At 35.8% G+C, this 15,537-nt stretch overlaps 1 pseudogene; it reads left to right on the forward strand.

Annotated features, from left to right (window-relative positions):
- Positions 1–5,595: 5,595 nt before the first annotated feature.
- On the forward strand, positions 5,596–7,390 carry LOC133852615 (butanoate--CoA ligase AAE1-like; annotated as a pseudogene).
- Positions 7,391–15,537: the final 8,147 nt, after the last annotated feature.

Genomic DNA, 15,537 nt, shown 5'->3' on the forward strand with positions numbered 1-15,537 from the left:
TTGGGGTGCGTTACTGCCCAACTTAGCCCAATTTTTGGGAGTCAACTTGTTGGGCCCTGCATAAGCCCAATTCAATTTTTTTTGTTTTTTTCCTTTTTTTTTTTTTTTTTTGGCCTTTATGATCTTACATTTTTTAAGGGATAAATATATTTTAGCCCCTCAAACTATCAGTGCTTAGATTCTGGCCCCTCAAACTACAACTTTTTGTTTTTTTGGCTCCATCCGTCCATTTATGCCGTCAATTCTAAATAGAAATCCGAAAATACCCATCCTATACTTTGAAATTCCCACGGTTAAGGGATGAGCATTTTCGGGTTTTTGGCCAATTTCTGTTAGAATTGACGGCATAAATAGACGGATGAGGTCAAAAAAATTAGAAAATGGTAGTTTAGAGGGTCAGAATCTAAGCATTGGTAGTTTGGGGGGCCATCCGGAGAAAGGGTGGTAGTTTGGGGGGCTAAAATATATTTAACCCATTTTTGAATTATAATCATCTCAAATTATCTACTCAAATTTAAAAAAATTCGAGAAGATGATTGTAGAGACCATTTTCGAACCTACCTCACCAAATAAAAATTAGGTTGTCCAACCACTTATCCGTTTAGGTGAGTCCCATAAGTAGTTTTTCATAATTACCTATCCGAATTCTCTCAAATTCGGCTTACTTTGAGATGATCTAATCCCACATTTTCATGACAAATAGCAGTTTCTCTTTCTCCCCACCAAATTAAAACGTTCACTCCATTTTTTTACTATAATGATATACACCATGTGGTATAAATGACTGCAAGAGATTTAAGTTTGAGTTGAAAATCCTCACATAGAAATATATTAAAAAAGAGACACGATAAATATATATTTTCCGTACATCTATTTTTAAAAATAATTATTTGATTTGCAAGACTCACACGTAGAGATGTAAAAAGAATATTTCTCATTTAAAAAACACAACGTTTTTTTCGATTTAGATTTTTCTTAATTATTTTTTAATCAAAGCTTCCAATTAAGAGTGATTGGCTTTATAGTGCTACTCAATTGAACATTAATGGCAAGTATTTATTTATTTATTTTTAACAAATAGCATGTGCTATTTAATATCTGAATGCCCAAAGGCTACATCGTGAGCAATGAGGGACATATCCCCCCCCACACACTCTTAAATCAGAAGGATCTGATTTAAAAAACAATTACATATGTAGAATCTCAAATATTAATGATATCCCTTATAAATATTAATTTTTTAACACAAATCTTACGTCCAAATCAAAATGGAAAGAAATGGAAGGGAGCTGAACCCACCCGACAGACATAATTGGGTCCAATATTATATATTATATTCAAACTTGTTAAATAAGTTTGACTTGATGATTTGCCCAAAACTTGAGTGGTCAAACCCAAAACGTACTCCCTAATCTAATGAAGCAAATTCCTTAATTTTTGTATAATTTGGGGAGATTTAAATAAATTCAGAAGTAAAACGGGATGGATGTCAAGTTGTCAACCACTCCATCATCATTTTCCAAAGGCTTTTTTAGACTTTAGACCTCAATTATCTATGGCCCAACTACCAGGCCCATCCTCGGCAAATATTACTTTAATAATGTAACTAATGCTCCATTTATTTTAATGTAAAATGATTTTTGTCGTAAAATGGTTTCATGGAAGTCATTTTTCTGAAAAATATTTTTCGCCGAAAACATTTTTCGGTGTTTGGTGGTACAGAAAATCACAAATATTTTTTATATTTTTATTCAATCATATTAACTTATAAAAATCAATTTTTATTCAAATCATATAAATATTAATATAAAATAATATAAAAATTATCGGAGACGAGATTCTGTCACTAACCGACATGATTCCGACCACTTTTATCAGATTCTGGCTACTATAACCAAAATCTAAGATAAAGGCTAAAATCCAGACAGTCTCGTCAGCATCTTGGTTGGCCGGATTCTGGCAAAAATACCGGATTCCGGCCAAAACTGCCGGAATCCGGCCCAGAATGGCTGGACTCCGGCATACTGCCCGGAAACTGCCAGAACCACTGGAATCCGGCCATTCTGGCTAGTCGACAGGGAGCCAACCGTTTTGGCCGGGATATTCTGGCCAGATCCGACCTTTTCTGGCCAGATTCTGGCCAGGTGGCCGGAATACGATCAGTTTGGTCTCTGGACTCTGGGCCGACCAAATTCCGGCGAAGATGGCCGGATTCCGACGACATTGACATGAGGTTGTCGGATTTCGGTACTGGCAAGATTTCGGTGATGGTCGACTGCTTTAATGTGAAGGTCGATTGTGTCGTTTAAAAAGGGTCGAATGCGTCTGGCGTCTTCGGAAAATGATTTACGCTTTTAAAAAGCGTAAACTATTTTCCGAAATTTACAAAGCATTTTTTGTCAAACATAAATCATTTTCCGATTGACTATTATTTTTGCCCCTACCAAACACCGAAAAATGCTGAAATCATTTTATACCGAAACAAACGGAGTAGAAGACCCAATTATACGCTTCTTTCTTTTTCTTTTTTCTTTCTTTATCTATTTAAGAAAGCTTTAGGTAGGTTTAAGGGTGTTCATTAATAAATTGATGGAGCATCTGATAGGATTAAGGGTGTTTAAGTGAGCAGTTAAAAATTAGTTTGTACTTTTTATTTGCCCTTGATCTCGGTTATGGGTTACGAGCAGATTTTTAATGCTTAATCTCGGGCGAGCCGATACCATATATGTTATTTGCTCCTATGCGAGTGGATAGTGAAATATTATCCACCTCGGCCTCCGCTTACTCATATATATATATATATATATTATATACACACACACATATGAATGAAAGAAAAAAAAAAAAAAAAAAAAAAAATTCCTTCAAAAATGGGTTGGAGAAACTTCTTCAAACTTAATTTATAAAAATGACATGTTCTTTAATAGTAGAGACAAAGTTGAAAGAAATTTTATTAAAAAAAATATGTACATCTCATATGCTATTAAAAAAGTATATATTTCTCATATGCTGAAAGGCTGTTAGAATATTATGGGCGTTATATGAGTTAAATATGATTTATTCTACATATGAGAGTTACTTAGAATTTATAATGCAATTGGGAGTTATATGTGATATAAATGAGTGAGGTTAATAATGGAAGCTATCCCCAAGAGGTAGCTAAATTGACTGGGGACCACGCCTCATAAAGTGAAGGTCATTAGTTCGAATCCCCCTCCCCCCTCTTGCGTGGACAAGTCAAAATATATATATATATATATATATATATATATATATATATATATATATATATATATATTCAGAAAATGATTTACGTTTTTTAAAAGCGAAAATCATTTTTCGCAGACGGCAGACGTAGCAACCTTTACGCTCCAGTCGATCATCGTTGGAATCCAGCAACCATAGCCAGATTCCAACACCGGAGTCTCCGGTGGGATCAAAACGGAATCTGGCCAAGCAGGCCGGATTTGGCCAGATTCCTGCCATACAGCCGGAGTCTAGCCGTATTAGGCCATATTCCGGCCTGGATTCAGCCGTATTAGGCCAGATTCCCACGAATCTGGCTCGTCGAAATCCGGCGACGGCGACATGACATTTTCGGATTCCAGCCTTTATCCCGGATTCTGACAATAGTAGTCGGAATTCGATAAAAATGGCTGAAATCCTGTTGGTCAGTGACAGAATCTTGTCACTGGTGATTTTTATATTATTTTACATAAATATTTATATGTTGTGAATAAAAATTGATTTTTATAAGTTAATATAATTGAATGAAAATATAAAAAATATTTACGATTTTCCGTACGTGCGTCAAACACTGAAAAATGCTTTCGGTGAAAAATATTTTTCTAAAAAATGACTTCCCTGAAACCATTTTACAATTGAAACCATTTTACATCGAAACAACAGAGCATAAGAGAAAAATGTAGCTCTTAGGGCTTTATTTTGTGGACATAGGTCATAGATCGAATCACGTAAAATCTTTTGTGTTTATTTTTTTCATTTGATTATCTTTTTTTTTTAGGGACACATGTCATTTTTATGTTCTGGGTTGGAGGAATTTCCTAGTTTGGAGGAAAACTCCATCCATCCTAATAGGTTGATGTAGCAGTATCAATCAACTCTTAATAATTTTTATATTATTTATTTCTTTTAACAATGATTAATCTAATGGCTAACGGACATTGACACATCAGTCTAAGAAAATAAAAGTCCAATAGGAGTGTAATATTTTGTACTTCAACTAAAGAGGCCCCCGCTGGTACAAAATGCCAAATGATAAACAAATATACGAAAGACAAATTGCCATTGAAATCCCACAATGAATGGACTAATGCTTCAAATTTATGGATAAACCAACAGCAAATCATCAGGCTGAGTGCATAGGTAGATAATCGAACAGCATTGAGGAAAAGATATGCAAAATCAGTGCTTATGGTTATACCGATTTGTAATAAGATAAATGGAGTTTATTCAAACTATTTAGATCCTTTTCATGTAACAAATATTTGTCATTATTCTTTTCAAATATCACAAACAAACAAACAGTCTCATGTTAGTACAATTATTCCAACATCAAAAGCCAATCAATCAACCATGTCGCAGAAGTTGTAATAATGGTGATGTTAGGCAAGAACATGAATGGAACAGAATAGTGTCTTTTGTTGTTTATATACTATTGCTTTTTTCTTTTTTTCTTTCTTTATTTATTTTTAATTTTAAGTTTTTCATATTTTTTAATAACAATCAACGTAAAAACATTTTTATTTTTTTTCACTTTTTATATCACATTAATAATTTTTTATTACTATTCAAATAAAAAAAATTCACTAACAATACAAAATTTTTTCTCTTTTCTATATAAATTCTTTTAATTTATATCATATCATCACTTTTTACTAATTTCAAAATTAACAACTTATTACTTTGTTCTGTACGTGCCTTTGCCAAACAAGACTAATATAAAGACAACCTTGTGGACGGTGTTACACATTAAAAAAAAAAAATAGTGATAATTATAAAAAAGCTCATCAAACTACAAGCCCCCCCCCCCCCCCCCCCCCCCCCCCCCCCCCCTTTTTTTTTTCCTTTTCCTATCAACAACATGGCCAAAATTCACTTATTTTTGGCCAACCGAAGCTCACTACGCTCACCGTCCTCAAGCCCACAAACATCAAAGCCGTCCAAAAACTACCCAATATTATCAAATATGAGGGAATCAAACTTCGGCACAAAACTGAGCAACAGAGAGATCTGTTCCAGAGAGAGAGAGACAAAGAGATCTGTTCGGTGGTCCTAGGCTGTTGGCATACTCTGGGTTCCGGTGTGGTGGGTCCAGTTCGGCGGCTCTGTGGGATGGTTCTGGTTCTGGTTCCAGTTGGTGTTTTTGGTGAAGATGTGTTTTTAATTAAAATAAATATATATATAGAGAGAAGAAGTTTAGATAAGCTGATGGATGAAGGTGTTGAAAAGTGGTTAACTAAAAATTAACAAAATGGGTTTTGATTAACTATTTTGTCTAAAAATTTAGATAAGCCATTATGAATGCTCTTCAAAGCAAAATGCAGCATTTTATTACGTCAATGCGTGTGACGCATGTCCACGTTAAAGCTGCCAGGTGTCCTCTCACTCCACGTGTCAGCACCAGTTGAGCTTTAATGTTAGAAAAATATTAGATTTACAACACCAATACAACAACTGCACAACAACCCCTCACATGAGGGTGGGTCCCACACACTGGGGTCCACCCTCATGTGAGAGGTTGTTGTGCAGTTGTTGTGATGGTGTAGTACAAGAATCAAATCCCAAAGAGACGCGTGAACGGTGCACCAGACTCGCTTATGCTCTCGCCCAACTCGGAATTTCTCGCGGAGATGTGGTAAAGTCTTGGAATTTTGTTCAATCTTTCTTGCTTTCGATCTCAGGCTTATAATTGATTTTTGCAGTAAATGCCTTTCCATTTGATTAAGCCGTCTCAAAACTGTGATGCGAAAAAAAATAACGATTTCTAATCAAAACGCAATATTTAGAAATGGTGTTTAATAAAATCACGAGTTTTTGAAAAAATAAAATAAAATAATGACACACTCTTGATGTCATTGTTAACGTTGTCGTATCTGGGTCGGACGGTGGGTGCTGTTCCTACGATGTATGTGGCTAAAGTGCTCCTTTTTTCCTCAGAGAAACTCCACTTTATGCTTTGCAGATGTGGCAATATGCTATCTGCCAATGTGGTTTAGTGGGGTTTACTTTTTCTTTCATATTTCATATCTGCTGAGTCAGTTTCCAACCCTATGAACATTAATTCCATTAGCTAAAAATATGTGACAATCTTAAGCTTTTCATTTGTGTAATAATCTGTTAATACCTTCAATTTGTTGATGTCCTTTGGGGATTAGGAAGAGATTTGCTTGTCTTCATTCTCAGGAATAGTTAAAAAGAGTGGTTGAAATTGGTTGGTCGAAAGTGAAAGAAGTGAACATCTCAACATATATATATATATACACAATCTTCATTTGTGTTTCCAATGAACTTTCACTAGCTCATTTGAGCAGGTTAATTGCTGCACTGGACCCGAATACTCCAGCAATGTATGAGGTACATTTTGGTGTTCCAATGGCCGGTGCAGTTCTTTGTACACTAAATACACGTCATGATTCAGCAATGGTGTCAACGTTACTTAAACATTCAGAGACCAAAATCATTTTTGTGGACTACGTACCAATTTCTTCATATTGCTCAGGGAGCCATTGATATTCTATCCCAGACAAGCATCAAGCTAGCTGCCCCTTCTGATCTTAATTCCAGAGTCTGATCAACTTTCTCCTAAAATATGCAACACCATTTCAACATCCAATAACCTAGAATATGAGTGCCTTTTGGGAAAAGGAAGAATTGATTTCGAGATCAGAAGGCCAAATGATGAATGGGATCCAATCTCGTTGAATTACACTTCAGGCACTACATATCAAGCCCCAAAGGTGTTATCTTTAACCACAGAGGTGCATATCTCAATTCACTTGCAACGGTACTTCTCAACGAGATGAGCTCAATGCCTGTATATTTATGGTGCGTCCCTATGTTTCACTGCAACGGGTGGTGCCTCCCTTGGGGTGGTTCTGCTCAGGGTGGCACGAATGTGTGCCAAAGGAATGTCACTGCCGGAGGAATCTTTGATAATATATCTAGGCACAAGGTGACCCACTTGAGTGGTGCACCAACAGTTCTAAACATGATAGTAAATGCAACAGTTAGTGAGCAGAGGCCACTTCCAGGCAAGGTAGCGGTCATGACAGGCGCTGCACCACCACCGCCGCATGTGCTATTCAAGATGGAAGAACTAGGATTTAATGTGACCCACTCCTATGGTTATAGAAGAAAGGAGATGTGAAGTATGTGCGTTAGGAGTACTGTACAAGCAGTGTAGTTATTAACCGGTAACCACTAATAACCGAGATTAACCGCTAATCAGAAAAATCGGATGATCGGATACCCTGTTGCGGTTACCGGTTAATAACCGGGTAACCGCAACCGGTTTTCATTATTGTATATAATTATTTGGAGTGATAATAGGTGCTGGACAATAACCGTAACGAAGATGCATGCTTCTTTGTAGTGACAGTCTGTGTTGAAACGATCCAGATGTTACCATGTTGGTCGATAAGACTCGTTGAGTGAAAATAAGGAAATGAATCAAATCCAATCAAGCATTTCGAACCAATCTCCAATAAATATTCCTCGAGATTAAATAAAGCATCACGATTCCCGAACCAAAGATAAGAAATTTTTACCCTAATTCATTCAGTAACAGAGAAGATAAAAGTGCATCAATTAAAACATAAATACAGAATTGTCTACTTCCAACAATCCGCTGTTTGCACAAAATCAAATCTATGCACCCAACCGGGTCCTCCAATCTCATTAATCAAATATCTATTAGTCTAAAAGTGCACTGCCAATTGCAAATATCAAGAAAAAGAAGAGCCCTTATACAGATAAATTATATGTTAACATTTATCTACAAATTTTTACTTACGTTACCCAGCCAAATATTGGGTTTTTTTTTTTTAAAAAAAAAAATTGACAAATTCAACAATAAAAGAAAACCGGTTATCCGGTTAATAACCAGTTTAAAATAACTAGATAACCGGTGGTTGGTAAAAACTGCAACCGGTAGTCTGGTTGCAGTTGCGGTTGTTAAAAAAAGAATAACCGGAGACTTCGGTTGCGGTAGCGATAACTGCTACCGCAACTGGCAAGGCCGGCCCAAAATATTTGGAGGCCTTAGGCGAGAAGTTTAAGTGAGGCCTTTAATTTAAAATTATATTTTTATTTAAAATACATTTTTCTTGCTTTTTGGAATGCAAAATTATTTATTAAGTTTTTATATTCATGAATTTCTTTTTCATTTATGTGCTTTTCAACTAAATTATCATTTATATTTTGCTAATAACAAATTTATTTAAAGATCCTTTTTGAGATTCAATTAATTTTTCTACCCTTTTTTTTTTTTTTTTTTTTTAGTTTTTCATATCCAGAAACATATTTTCTAGTAGGCATATATAACTAAAAGTAATTACAAATTAAATAAACACGATTTATGTATAAAAAAAAAATTATATATATTATGACTATAATAAAATAAATTAAAAAATAGAACAATAAAACCTGATTTGTCAAAGATTGAATTCTTTTTAATCTTTATGGTAGGATTATCTAACACTTTTAACATGCACAAAGAAAGACAAATTAATGTAAGAATATTTCTTAAAATCAAATAAAAGAATTAATGCAATTGATTGATTGATTTTTTTGGTAACTAACCCTTTTTCTTTTTTTTTTAGCACTGAGTAGATATGGAATGATTTTAGGGAGTTGAATAGTAAGTTATAGGGAAAGAATGAAAATAGAGAAGAAAACAGAAATTCAAATTCGAATAAGATGACTTGAATAGGAAACTTGAAATAAAAAAAAAAAATAAATAAATAAAAGGAAACTCATTTGAAATAGAAACTTAATTAGAGACTTTCCATCTTCTTACTTTTTAGCATTTATTTATTTATTCTTGAAGTTGAAGACTCGAACGTTAGACTTAATTTTCTGGGTAAATGTATAATAAATCCCTGAGTCGACACGCGATTTGAAATTGGTCTCTCACTTTTTAATTTTAAAAATTAACTCCCTCACTTTTTCGCGTTTTTGAATTGGATCTTTCCTTACATTTTCCGTCCAATCTTGCCAACTCCTTGAGGCTGAGTCACCTGCTGTCCACGTAAGCATCCACAACTCCTCCCAAAAACGACGTCGTTTCATTTTTGGCTTTACAACTCAGCCCTAAATCGTCTGTGTTGTTGGAATCTGCCGGCACTAAAAAAAAAATTCAACAAAATCAAGGACGAAATATAGAATACTCTGGAAAACACAAGGCCATATCCGCCCATATCGTCCATTAACTCAAAAATAGGTCTATGTGTTCGTCGTCTCCGTCGTGGGTTGCGCTACTGTGGAAATCGTTCTGGTTCGTTCCGATCCGGTTTTTGTACCATCTCAGACTTCGTTATCCTTGGGTTGAAGGTATTTTCTTAATCTTTCTTTCTCGGTTTTTATGTTGAAATTTTTCCCAATTTAGGGTTTTGGATTCATTTGTCCAAAGTGATGTTGGGTTATGAAATGATGTTGTGCAACAACTTTATATACTTTTTTATTGTAGGGCTGTCTGTATTTCGATGTGGATATTTGTCAGTTGTTGGATGCTCAATTTCTAGGTCAGGTGGGCCAGATGTGGATGTTGGGATTGCTTGAAAGTGAGATGGTGGGAACAATAAATTACTCAAAAGTGTTTGTCTTCAGGGGTCAGGTTCGATTTTCAACATTTGTGGTCCCTGAGTTTTTCGATTTTTTGTGATTTTTCCCACTTGATGCGCGTGTTATCACACATCTTTGACAGAGTGGTGGGGTTTATGGTCCTTAAGTTTTTTGTTTTCATGTTAGTAACTTTTGAACATATGCAACGTATAGTTAACATTGCATGCAAACTTATCCTATAAACCCTGCCTAATCAAAATCTTTTTTTGCCCGTTGTTATAATTGTCAACAATTGATAGAACTCAAACTCTTATTCATCCAGAACCCCATCTGCAGATATGGTCGATATCAAGGTCGGACCCATGTTCATTTGTCCCCCCAAAAGTTTTTTAAACCCCTGTTATTAAGGGGTTTCAATGAGGATCGTACCTCCAATATTTAATATTTGTTCCCTTTAACTTGTTTTTTCTTTTCTTTTGGAGTCAATTGTTCTGTCTTTCGTCTTCTCTCTCAACACTTTGTAGGCCTACCACCTAAGAGTCTGTTATTTTTTATTTTTTATTTCTTCTCCTGCCACATCTTTTCTCCTACCTTCTCCTCTATTCTTCTATTCCCATACCTCATAAGGTTACTCATAGGTTATAGGGTATACGCAAAACCTAGGGAAACTCAATATATATATATATATATATATATATATATATATATATATATATATATATATATATAGACTTAGTTTCATAAAAGAAAGAAAAAAAACAAAAAAACAAAAAATGTTCTTTAACTTCATAATTTTGAACCTGATTTCCGTGATTTTTTTAACAAGTAATGCACAAACTCACTATCATTTCATGCTTATTAATTTGCACACTTATTACCTTGTTTTATTTTTAATCTAACATGTATTAATTGGATTAGGATGAAATTATACATAGCTCATTTACAAAAAATACCATTATTTTTTCAAAGATAGGGGAATCAAGTTGATCAAATTACCATTTGTCTTAAAAACTTAAAGGTGATAAAAAAGAAATACCATCAATTTTCAAGGATTAGAGAAAGTTCACGTTAAATTATCAATTATTCTAAAAGTTTAAAGCTATAAAAAATAATAAATTTAATCATTTAGCTAATATTTTAACACAAGTTTGATAAGAAAGTTCTACCATTTGTCATTACCGTAACTACATCCATGTAAGTTCGTCCCCCCACATAACAAATCCTAGTCCCGCCACTGGTCGATATAACTATTCACCACGGTGGAGTAGTGCAACACAATCCTAGGCTTACGTATGTTGGGGGTACGACAGATTTCATTAAAAAGTATGATATTGATTTCCTTTCGGTGTGGGAAATTGAGGATCTTGTTAGGGACCTTGGGTATGTGAATGACCTGAGATACTAATATAAGATTGATGACAGTGACATGGATGAATTAGGAAAGCCATTGACAAATGATGAACATGTAGTAGATTTTCTGAATATTGTTGAAATATACGGATTGGAAGGTGTTCACATATATGTTGAACATAGGGTTGATGTGCTAGACATCGTTGGGGAAGTACTACTCTTGCCACCAGCTGGACCACATCCTAATGAGCTAGATGGTGACGTTCAAAATGGCCATGTGAATGAGTATGCAAATGTTGGCAATGCTAAGGGGGATGCTGAAAATGTTGAGGGGGTTGCCGAAAATGCTGAGTCCTTCCCAGAAGTTGATGGAAATGTTGGCCATGAGAGGGATTATATTTATGTAGATGTTCAAGTGGAACAGACTGCATCAAAAACTTCAAAAAAGAAGGCTGCCTGACATTCAAAAAAGAAGGCTTCTATGAGAAAACCTAAAGCTGTGGGGGAAAAAAATGGGGCTGCCAAAGCTGATAGTCTTGGCACTAGGAAAAGAAATAAAAGGCAGGCTACCATTGAGAGAAGGGGTCAAGATAGTGGTTTGGCAGACGTAATAGTCGAAGAAAAACTACAGTTGAGTGATTTCGAGATAACTGATGACGATGAGGATTTGTTCGCAGTTAAAGAACCAATTAAAGATGATTACATGGATGCTTGGAGGAGGAAGTTTGTAGATTCTAAGCATCATGCAAAAATTCCAAATGAAGAGTTTGGATGGGTCCAGTGATGAGGGGACAGGCCCGGAAAAAGAAAAAAAAAAGAAAAAAAAAAAGAGAGTATCGCGAGTTCAATGAGAGACATGACATGTGAAGACCAATCGTGTTAGACAAGGGAGACCTATTTACTGATACTAGCGTCTTTAAAAAGGAACTAAAATTGTATGTTGTGCAACATGGGTTTGATTTCAAATTTAAGCACAATGATAGGGGGAGGGTGACTGCAGTTTGCAAGGAGCAAGATTGTATTTGGAGGATTCATGCATCTTTAGATGCGAAGAAAGAAGCAATACAAATTTAAACATTTACCAAACCATCAATGCGGGAGCCAATATGAGAACAAAGGGTTGATGTGGAGTTTCTTGTCGCCAAGTACACGCCTGATTTCAAGGATGATCCCACATGGACTCCTTATGCATTACAACAAAGGGTTAAAAGTGACCACAACATTGATGTTCCCTTAGGGCGATATTGGAGAGCCAAAAAAATTGCATTGAAAAAAATCTTTGGTTCTTATACGGAGCAATACCGTCGTGTAAGGGATTACTGTGAGGCTATTCTAAGGTCAAATCCTTGTAGTAGTGCATACATGAAAATGGATGGACCCTGCTTCTAGCGGATGAATGTATGCTTAGATGCATGCAAGAAGGGTTTCAAATATGGTTGTAGACCAATCTTGAGTTTGGATGCTTGCCATCTCAGGGGAATATGGGGGTCAGTTGTTGTGTGCCATTGGGAAGGATGGGAATGATGATATGTTCCCCATTGCGTACGCGGTAGCGCAAGCTGAGACCAGGGCTTCTTAGGAATGGTTTATAAGTATTCTTATCGATGATATTTATGATGGTAATGGTGAAGGTCGCGGCTAGACTAATATGTCTAACCGACAAAAGAAAGTTAAAATGAATCATGTTTACATGTTTATTGCTTTTTTATTTTATTCTTTTTTTATTTTGTTAGCTTTATTGATATATTTTTGTTTGCATATTTGCAGGGTTTTGGCAATGCGGTAGAACATTTGTTGCCATATGCTGAGCACCGATTTTGTGTGCGTCACCTGCATGCAAACTTCAAGGGAAAGGGATTCAAGGGAAAAGCATTCAATGATGAATTGTGGGCAGCTGCATGGGCATCAAGTGCAACGGTTTTTAAGCATCACATGAAGGTGATTGAAAGTATGTATGCTCTTGCCTATAAGTACCTTGATGATGTCAACCCTGCATCTTGGTCTAGACATGCATTTTCTACCTAGTCCAAGAGTGACATTCTTTTGAATAATCTTGCAGAAACATTCAATGCATGGATCAACGAATCTATGGACAAGTCGTTCTTGACCATGCTGGAAATGATTCGGTGGCAATTGATGACAAGATTCCAGTAGAAGAGAGATGGAATTTGATTCGCTACGCACAAAATCTGTCTTAAGATTCAGAAAAAATTGAAAAGATCAATGGATGAAGTAATGAACTGTATATGTAGGTGGCAAAATGAGTTGGAGTTCGAGGTGGACCACATGTATGATGGACATAGAATAGTTAAGTTGGATGAACATACATGCACATATGGGAGATGGTAGATCAACTGTATCCCTTGTGCACATGCTTGTGCTGCCATTTACATGCACAAACATAAGCCTGAGCAATATTTAGACAGTTATTACATGATGGCGAAGTATATGCAAGCATACAACCCACAAATACATGCTATGCCAGGTCCTAAAGAGTGGCCACTTGCTGATAGTTGTGATGTAATCATTCTCCCAATTGTTAGAGTTCAACCTGGACGTCCTAAAAAAGCGAGGAAAAGGGCACCAAATGAGCCCACAAACCCATACAAGATAAGTGGTAGTGGGTATGTGGTCACGTGTGGGAACTGTGGGGGTCAAGGTCACAATTACAAGGGTTGCAATCTACCTTTAAACCCTAATAGAAAGAGATGGAACCCAAAGAGGAAGATGACTACTGGAACTTCTTCAAATGTAAGTATAATACCCCCACATTCTTCTATTACCAAATTTAGTGTTAACAAAGTTCTTACTCATTTCTATGTTGTAGTTACCCCAAAATAAAGATGCATCATCTCAACCATGTGGGTCATCTCAACCTCAATCCGCTGCGTCATCCCAAACTATGCAGACCCGTAATAGAAGGAGGATGAGCTGAAAAATGAGGAGTTAAACAATATGTTGTGTTATTTTGTTGGTTTGTTGGACAATATATGTAGATGGTTTATTCTACCTAAACATGTTGGTATGTTGGTATGTTGGATGACATATATTTTGTTAATGGTCTAAACACTTATTTTGTTGGTTTGATGGGCAAGATATGTATTTTGTTAATGATCTAAGGACCTGTTTTACTAAAATGAATGTTGGTATTTTGGATAAACTACCAGATGTATTCAGATTTGAAACAATATTTTGGTATTATGTTGGAAGTTTTGTACAGATTTGAGACAATATTTTGTAAGTGAATATTGTATTGTATTTGAATAAGCAAGTTGTTTGTATTACCTATTGCAAATGCAAATGCATTTCAGGAGAATTATGTTCATCCCAAATAATTGTGACATTGATATTCATTGAACCAAAATATACAATAGAGATTCTGTCCACCAACCCAAAATACCGTCACATTCCCACTAAAGCAATCACAAAGCAATAAATGCAACTGACAAATACAACAACATAATTGGATTAACGTATTATACAATGTTCACAATTCACCAAAATGGGAGTGGTTGATTCACTCCATCAAACATACAAAATACTATAGCCGATGCAAATCCTAACAAACACACTACCATTGCATACATTGTCAATGCATGTCACTGCATGGCCTTACTCCTTATCCCCATCAACTATAAACCCACCAAAACAATAAATACAACTGACAAAGACACTAACAGAAGAGTAAACTGCCTCTTCCATGCTCTAAGTTGTACATCCTCTTCGTTCAAGAGCACCAATTCACTACGCAATGGATGAAGTAATTCCTTTCCACGGGGACATGTCTTTTTATCAAACCAATGAAAAAACCGACATTGCCCTGCTTTCTAAAAGGAAAAAAAAAAAATTACAAAAAGGGGTAATACACACAATCACATAGGTTTTACTCTTTGAAGAATATCATCAAACAGTTGGGTTACGGTTAGTTCACCTTTGATTGGTCGTATATGGCACACCCAAAGAAATGCCTCACAGGATTTGTTGTCGTCTACGAAGTCCTCATTGGAGATCGAAGGCTGCATTTGCACGTAGGTGCATCAACACCCACATCATCTCTCACAGACGACATTGAAGAACCCTAAACAGTCAGATCGGGGGACTTTCAGCAATAAACCCTAACTACAACTACCCATTAACACAACTTACCAATACTCAACCTTATTTGCCTTCCCGATGGAGAAATCTTCCTTTTCACCTACTCTGACTCCTTCTTCCAGCTTTGTTGCTTTTCGCATCATCCTTCACCAACGTTCAAAAAATGTTGTTGAAGTTCCAATTTAAGTGTCGGCAGATTCCAACACAGACAATTTGGGGCTGAGTTGTAAAGCTAAAAATGAAACGGCATCATTTTTGGGAGGAGTTGTGGACGCTTACGTGGACATC

This window comes from Alnus glutinosa, chromosome 12 (assembly GCF_958979055.1).
Source record: "Alnus glutinosa chromosome 12, dhAlnGlut1.1, whole genome shotgun sequence".
Lineage (NCBI taxonomy): Eukaryota > Viridiplantae > Streptophyta > Magnoliopsida > Fagales > Betulaceae > Alnus > Alnus glutinosa.